This window comes from Pan troglodytes, chromosome 5 (genome assembly GCF_028858775.2).
Source record: "Pan troglodytes isolate AG18354 chromosome 5, NHGRI_mPanTro3-v2.0_pri, whole genome shotgun sequence".
NCBI lineage: Eukaryota > Metazoa > Chordata > Mammalia > Primates > Hominidae > Pan > Pan troglodytes.
The window spans coordinates 40,014,235-40,022,815 of NC_072403.2; the positions used below are offsets into that span (position 1 = coordinate 40,014,235).

At 54.2% G+C, this 8,581-nt stretch overlaps 1 protein-coding gene across 3 annotated transcripts in view; it reads right to left on the reverse strand.

The window, feature by feature from the left end:
* GRM4 (glutamate metabotropic receptor 4) overlaps positions 1-8,146 on the reverse strand; it is a 126,250-nt gene extending 118,104 nt beyond the window's left edge. For all 3 annotated transcript variants that reach the window (XR_010157983.1, XM_063812902.1, XM_016955267.4), the window contains exon 1: positions 8,065-8,146. The gene's annotated coding sequence lies outside the window, so the exon portion shown is untranslated. The remainder of the gene's footprint in view (positions 1-8,064) is intronic.
* Between the last annotated feature and the right edge of the window lie 435 nt (positions 8,147-8,581).

The window sequence follows — 8,581 nt, forward strand, 5'->3', positions numbered from 1 at the left end:
CCTCCCTCTCCTGACTTTCTTCATCTCTCCATTTCTCCACTGCTCTTTCTCCCCACCCCCACTTCCTCCCTCTGAGAGCGGGGCTCGGGTTACGGCCTGAGCTACTGCACATTATTAAGATCATCATCATCATTATTGTTGTTGTGATTAAATATTTATCTGCAAGAGTAGAGAAGAGAACACCAGCCCTTCCTCATTCTCACTGCTAATTTGGGCTAATTTCCCCCCGGGGTTAATTCCCTCACCCCAGCCTCCCCACTCAAAGCCAGCAACCTCCCTCCCCACCACTTAGGAGGCCACAGGGAGAAGGGATGGAAGCTGAGTCAGGGCTTGGCTGGGGGCCAAACCCAAGGCCCCCTTCCCCAGGGGTTTGTCAAATGAAGACCAGCAAGCCACTTGTCCATTCTGTGCCTCAGTTTCCCCAAGCAGTTGGAAGAGGAGCTTGTGTTGGGATTGCGAGGCTTCCCCAGAGATGTGGTCCCTCCATCAAGACCAAGCTGTGGTCTCAGGGTCATCCCTCCCCCGTCATTCCCCCTACAGAATCCCTGACTGCTCCAGTTCTGGGCCAAGGGGAGGGAAGGAAGCTGCAGTGCTCCAGAGTCCAGCCTCAGCTCCTGAGCTTCTCCAGCCTTCTAGACCCTCATTTCACATTTCACCCCTTCCTCAAAATGCTCCCTTCATATTACCTCCTCAGAAACCAAGAATATGGCTACTAATTCTCCCTGGCCCCATGCTGTAGGTGAACCGGTAGCCCAGAGGTATCACATAATTCTCCCAAAGTCACACAGCAAATCAAGATGCATCCAGGACTAGAAGCCATGTCAGCCACACTGGGAAGCCCCAGCGAAGCTGACAGAAAGTTTCATAATACCACCCTCTCCCCTGGAGCCAGGAGCCAGGGACCTAGGACTAGGGGCCAAGGCCAGTGCTTTGAGGAAGGCTTAAGAGCCATTAAAATACAAGGCGGGGAGCTGCACCCCTATGGAGCTGTCATCATCACTCATTCCTTCCTGTGAATGAATTTATCAGATCTCTGTCCTAGATGGCTATGCATAGTGACAGGAGGTGGGGTATGAGTTGCTGATGCAAGTACCAGGTAATTCAGAAGAGAGAAACCATAAGAGCCATAGACGAATCTCATGGTCCTGCTGCAGTAGCTAGAGATAAGGCACATCCCTGCTAGTTCTCAGGAAAATCTGTAAAATGGGTGGGTTGGAGTGAAATCCAATCTGGGGGCCATACTGCCCCTGCTGACAAATTTTCAGTTGTTGCAATGATGGAGGAGAGTCAGCTACTAGCCCGTGTGCAGGCAGGGGGCAGAGATGCTAACTGGCCAGCTGTGGGTGGGAGAGCCTGCACAGTTAAACACCATCCTGTCCAAATGCCGACGGTGCCCCGTGGAGAAATCACAGCAAAAGACAACCACTGCCATGTGCCAAGCACTGTTCTAAGTGCTTTACCTACATTTTCTCATGTAATCCCCACATCCCTATGAGCTTCATGGTATTTTTATCCCTATCTCACAGATGAGGAAGCCAAGGCACCAAGTGCTTAAGCAACATCTAGCCAGGGGCACAGAGCTTGTGCAAGCTGCCCGTGCCCCTGGCTGCTCCTCTGTGTTGGCCCAGAGGATCTCTCAGGCCTTGCCAGTTGTAAGGTCCTGTGAGTTTATGATCGGTTTCCATGAATTTCAAACAGAGGGCTTTTTGGCATCATGACAGGCTGTGTGCTGGGGCTACAGCAGGGCAGATTCAGGCTGGGAGACCAATGCACAGCAGCTTTTGATAGTCAGGCCCTGCTTAGGCTTCCAGATCCTTCGTGAGGGCTCACACTGGCTTCTCCTTGAGGCCGGAGCACGTCTGGGCTGAGCAGTGCATGCGCGCGCGCGCGCGCACACACACACACACACACACACACACACACACACACACACACACACGGGGAAGGACAGACGCCATGGGGGAAGGAGGCCTCCAAGAGGAGAAAGGCAAACACCCGCAGATTAGAATCAAGAGCCTGGAGCCCCAAGCTGGTCAGATCCCCTGCGAGACTTCCCTCCCACAGGACTGGGTCCCAGCCCCTGCCCACAGGTCCCTATCCACCCCTCAGTCCCACCAGGCCTGCCTTTTCTGAGCTTCTCCAGAGAGCTGGGCAAGCCACTGCCTCTTTTAGCTTCCCCTCCCTCCTTTGATCATGTAACAGGAACAAGGGAAAAGTAAAAATACCCCATGAGTGAAAGGAGCCACTGAGAGCAGAGGCAGGGTGTGGTGGGGTGGGTTGGGGTGGGGGCCAGGTGGATGCTCCCTTCCCCCGCAGGGCCTGCTTCCTTCTGCAGAGGGAGGAGCTGGGGGCACATAGAAGGGGTTCTTCTTTAAAGTCCTTGCCCAGTTTTCAGAGACTCCCCCGCCAATTCCAAAATAGCCAGGAGAGCTCAAGCCTGGGTCAGTTAGGGGCATCCTTCCCCAGGTGAAATCATCGGGATGACTGTGAGTCCAAGCCAGTGTGGGCCCCACCCCCAGACGGGCCTCCTCCCCCTTTCCTTTCCTTCTCCCTTCCCCACCACCCTCTCCCAGTCTCTCTCCTCTTCTCTGGCTCCACTAGGTTCCTTGGTTCCAGGGGAGGACAGAGCCAGGCATGGAGGAATGAGACCCCTGAGGGGCAGGGATGAGAGCGACTGGGTCACCTCCACATAGCAATAGCTCTCAGGCCAACAGTGTTTTCCAGAACATTCTTTCCAGTGAATGGGGATGTAAGGGGAGCTGGTGGGGGACAGCTGCAGACTACCCCTTTCCCCAACCAACAGTCAGGGTAAGGGGGATGGGGGAGTCCCCACACATCCCAGCTGGGACCTCTCTGATATCTAGGGCTTTTGTGCAGGAACTCCAGGAACCTGCCTTGTGGCCACTTCTAAGTCCCTTTTTTTTTCTTTTTTTTTTTGAGACAGGGTCTCATTCTGTTGCCTAGGCTGGAGTGCAGTGGTGCAATCACGACTCACTGCAGCCTCAACCTCTCAGGCTCAAGCGATCCTCCTACCTCAGCCTCCTGAACAGCTGGGACTACAGGAATGCGCCATCATGCCCACGTAATTTTTTTTTTTTTTTTTTTTTTTTTTTTGCAGAGATGACATCTCACTATGTCGCTTGCCCAGGCTGGTCTCGAACTCCTGAGCTCAAGCGATCCTCCAGCCTCAGCCTCCCAAAGTACTGGGAATACAGGTGTCAGCCACTTTGCCCGGCCCTCTTCTTAGTATAATATTAACAAGCAGGACCTTCGTGCTTTTCCAACTTCAATCCTTCCCTCTGCATCCAGGGCCCAAGCCAGAAAGAACCACAAACCACAAAACAACAACCAGATCCGAAGAGAACTGCTGTGATTTACCAAACCCCCAATTATTTTTCATTGAGTTTCTTTTTATTCTTCCAAAACTAAGAAAATAGAACAAAACCCAAACACCAGAATAAAGGGTAAATCGAGAGAACAACCTTGTCCTTTGTTTCCCAGGGTCAGGGCCATTGCCAGAGCCTCTGGTTCCTGCTCTTGGCCCTCTGAGGGTCAGCTCCCGTAGGAAAAGGGCTTGGGGACTCAGGCCCGAGCCCCTTGGGGTTCAGCAAAAAGAGCCAAGCCAAGAGCTCCCTCCCACCTTCCTCTCAGCTCCCAACCTTCTCTGTGTTCCCACCAGCACTTCCTTCATCTCCATTCACCTTTGTCTCTGCAGGGCCCACCCAGCCCAGGTGCTCAGGAGTGCTCTAGAATTGTGAATGGCTGTGTGGAGTCTGGTTTCAATTCCTGAGCTGTTTAGATGCCTCAACACCCACATCCCACATCTCCCAGAAGGGGGATGGCAGCGCCACTGCCCCAAAGGGGAAATGAGGGAGAACTGGAGGCCTCTCCCCTCCCCTCACCTCTGTGACCCCTCTGCTATCCATCCGGGCCCCCACTGGCTGGGCAGAGGTGTGGTTTGTAGGACAGGACAGGAATCGGGTTGTCAGAACTGTGCCACCCCCGCCAGCTGCACTGTATGACTCCCAGGCCATGGGGAAGGCGGATGACCAGTTAGCCCTTCAAATCCTCGCAGCACAGCCCTCCTCGTGCTGACCTCTGCAGCCCAGTCCTGCACAGAGCCTGGCATCCCCAGCAGGCTTCGTGGAAGTGAATGAATGACGTGATGTGAGCCAAATGATTCCAGGGCCTCTCGTTCAAGTAATCTATCTCTGTGTTTAAGGCCCCTTCCATAAGCAATTCTTTAACCCACAGGAATGATTCTAATGGTGGAATGTGAGGCATAGTTTCAGGCAGGGAAACTAAGGATTGATTCAGCTATAAGGAGGCATCTTGGAACCTTCAACCCACCCCAGGCCAGCTGGGGCTTTATTCTGCCTAAAGAGAAGCCCTGCTCCCAGGCAGTCAGCCAGAATGGCCACAGCCGCATGCTAAGAGCTAAGAGCAAGAAGCACAGGGGGGGTCTGGCCCCAACCGTCTTCCCTTTCCTTCCCCCCTGAGCTGCTCCAGCTCACCAGCCTTGACCAGGAAGCCTCCTGATGTCAGAAATCCCAGACCCCAATCCACAAGCTGTCCCCTCCCTGTTCTGCCAAAACAACAGGGCCCTGATTCAGAGGCAACTGGCTCTGTCATGGGCATGGGGTGGAATGCCCCAGAGGAGAGCAGGGAGGGAAAAGGAAGGTAATTCTTAGGGAAAGAGGAAGTAATTCTTTTGCCTAATGCCAGTGTAAACTTGGAGCAGAAAACTTTAAATCCATTGCCCCTGCCTTCCCCCAACCTATGATTCCCTCCAGCCTCCTCTCTGTGAAGCTCTCCCTTCAAGAAGCAGCTGAGATCCTTCCTCCTCCAGGAAGCCTGCCCTGATTATTACAATTCTTGTTATCTCCTTCCTCCGCAGTTAATGACACAGAACCTCTCTCATGTTAACAATGACCAGGCTGGGAGCACATTAAAGGCCTGCATGGACAGCACTGCCCTCATCTCTATGTTCCCCACGCCCAGTCCGAGGTTCAGAACACAGGAAAGGCTCAGTAACTGACCAGGCAAAGCCAGCGCCCTGCCCAGAGCAAAGCCCAGGACAGGGGATCTGCAGCAGTGCGCCCAGTCCAGAGTGGCACTCGGACCTCACACTGAATTCTCACAACTCTGTTGTGTGCTCAAGCATAGAAGACAGTCCCCTCTGTCACAACCATTCAGTCCCTCAGTGTGACATTCAAAGGTGCTCTGAGCACCCACTGTGCACCAGCCCCTGCTCTGGGTGGGCACTGGGGAAACACTGGGAGTGAAACAGACACAAACGCCTGCCCTCTGGAGCCCACGTCCCAAAGCGGGTGGGCACAGGACAAACAACAAATACCTGAACACATAGATGGCTGGGACTTCAGGGGATCAGGTGATATGAAAAAAAATAAGGCAGGTAAGGGGACAGGGAATGACCCAGAAGGGCTTTTTCAGAAAAGAATAATCAGGGAAGGCTTCTCTGGGGAAGTGGCATTTGATCCTAGAGTAAAAGCAGTAAAGGCATGAGCCATGTGAACATCTGGGAGAAGAGGATTCCAAAGAGAAAGAACAGCAAGTGCAAAGGCCCTGAGGTGGGCACAGGCTTGGCACTTGATGTTCTAGAATGAGCAAGGAGGCCAACGTGACCAGGGGGCAGTGGGGAGAGGGTTGATGCGATGAAGTCAGAGAGGGCCTGGAACACAAGATCAACAGGACCTTATCGACCACAGTGTGGACAGGGAAATGAGGGGCCACAGAAGGCTTTGAGCACAGCACAGGCAGGGACTCATCACCAGAGAAACCTGAGACTTAGAAGGACAGCCACGTGCAAAGGCCACAGCAGCTCACAGCAGCAAGTCCCATCGACAAGGCAAGCACATCTCATCAGCCCTTGGGCCTCCCTGCTCAGCCTAGAAAATACCCTTACCTTCCTCCTCTCCCAGAGCCAGGGGACCGGCCACCAGGCTCATGCTTGCCTGGATCTCCTCCATCCAGCAGGCCCCAACCATGCAGACCCCCAGGCCTCTCCTCCCCATCCCTACATGCCGCCATCTCTAGTTTTCCAGCACAAGACCCAAGTGGGCAAGTGTCTTTGTTTGCAGCTGTTACTATTTTGGCCTTCGCCACTAATACCGCTTCTTCCTCTCTCCTCCCTCTTCCTGTCCCCTCAACAACCCAGCACTGCCCTGGAAAGCAGGGGCCACTGGCTTAGCCCAATCAACATCCAAACTGCACCGCATGAATATAACTGTGGTTGGTGGGGAGACTTCCATCCCTCGGCTGTACCGAGGTCAGGCACTGAAAAGAGGCAGTGAGTGATACCTGAGAAGCAATCACCCTCCACAAGCTTAGGAATCAGGTTGAGTCTCCAATCTTTATTTCTATATTTAAACCTAAAAATAACCCTGTAGCAATGACAGAGTTTTTACTAGAAGTCATGCCCCTAACCAGGAAATAGATCCAGGGGCTAGCTTGTGTCACCCTAAGGAACAGAGGGGTGGCTGGGAGAGCCAAGTGTGAAGGACTGGGTGGAACCCAGACCTCCTGGTTCCCATGCTGGTGGCCCAGCCCAGGGAGGGCAGCTGCCCAGGCTCTCCTGGGACTCACCATCATCACCACCAATGGGCGACCAGTGCCTTCTCGGGAGAACTGAGAGCCTTAGCTAGACACCAAGGCCTGCCTGTCAGCATGGCTCGGCCCCAAATGGCATGGGCTGGCATTATGGGCTGGCATTTCCCAATTACCACAGATAATAACTACCTTAATTGAATGGGGTCCAGATAATGTCATTATGCACTGCGTTCCCCAATTTATTTAATATACGTGTGTACACATATATTGATGCCTCACTGCTGCCACGAGATTGCTAAATGGTGAGGTTAATAATAAAACATTTCGACAGGAGTCATCAGCTTTAATTTAAGGGGTGATTTTTACTATCCTTGTGGTGCTCGTTTTTCCAAGGAGCCAAGAGAAACATGGACAGACTGGAACAGTCTCTCGGGCCTGCAGTCGAGGGGCGGGGGTGGGCAGGGCCGCGGGGTGGGCTGGCTGCTAGCTAGCAGGCTTCATCTCTTCTAAGCAAGTTCCATTGACATGCCTCCCTTCCAGGAGCAGGCTCAGGCAAGGCAAGCCAGGTGGAGGGGAGAAGTGGGAAACCAAGGCGGAAGCCCCCAGGGCAGGCAGGGAGAAGGAATTAGTTGTGAAGGAGGAACTACCAGCCTCAGGTTCATCTGGGAGGCAGCAGGGAGAGGGAGGCCAGAGACAGTACACAGAGAGAGGAGAGACATAGACAGCTCGCAGGACCAAGAAAAAGCAGCCTGCACTCTACAGGGACCAAAGGCAGCAAAACCCTCTAACTTAATTTTTTATAGTCCCCTGCTAACTACAGCAGAGGTGACACTTAAGAAAATGAGCCCTCTCCGTTCTTTCCAGGAGCCATCAGTCTGAGTGGGAGTGACAGAGAGCTGGTGTCCACTGCTCCAGGCCCATGCCCACCAGTGCAAGCCCCTTAGGCCCGCCAAGACAGCCAGCAGCTCTTCTGCAGCCCCAGTGAGTGGGGCCAGAGCTCCAATGCCAGCTCCCCACATGCCTTCTTCAGGAGGCAAAGGCGGCCGCCACTCTGCAGAAATGAGATAACCTGCCAGCCAACAGCCGGCAGGCCCAGCTGTCCAGGCTGCCAGTGCGGCCTGCCCACTGAAAAGTTGGGTTCTAGACCGAGCAGAGGAGGACAGTGGGGTGGGCAGATATCTTGGGGTGGGTGGTAATTAGAGGCTGCCGGCTCCACACTTGTCTAGGAGAGAGGACACGTCTATCGGCTGTAATTATTCAGCTCAGGAGCCTGTGGGTTCTGCTCCCATCTTTTGCTGCCAGCTGTCCCCCGCAGCAGGGCGGGGATGGGTGTGGCCACACATCCTGGCGCTGGACTGTGGACCCCTCAGGAAGTGAGTGGGAGCTGCAGAGCCCTTCTAGGCCTGAACCCGGCCCCCTGACCCTTCTGGCTAGCACACTGCTCAGTTCCAGTTTCACTCACTCGATCGCTCGCTTGCTCGCTCTCTCACCTACCTCGGGCTGCCTGCCTGCCGCTGTGCAAGGCGCTCCCTCTCAGAGACGTCACGCCTCCAACGGAATGAAGCCGCCCAGACGCAGGTTGGGGGAGGAGGGAGGGGGGGGGAGGAGGAGCGGCCTACGCAAGGCCACTGAGGCCCAGAAAGCAGCTCAACTCCTGACATGCTCCCGCCTCCCCTCCGCCTGCTCAGGACCTGTGCTTGGTGACGAGCTACATGCTGCCCCCCCAACCAATATATCTCGCTCCTGAAAATGCCTGAGAATGCTTGAGTAGGGTAGAGCACTCCTTTGGGTTAAGCCTTGCCATCTTCCTCTCCCGTCTCTCTTAAATGCAGATGCCCCTGGAAAGGGTAGTCCCTGAAGTGGCTAAGGTGCGGGGTGCGGGGGGGATAACTTTTGAGGTATTTTTGTCCCTGACAGGTGTGAAGGTATTGGCAGGTAGGCAAAAGCTTATGTGTAAAAGGACAGAAGTTGGAGGAACATAAAGACAGTGGCCACCCAATTCACAAGCGGA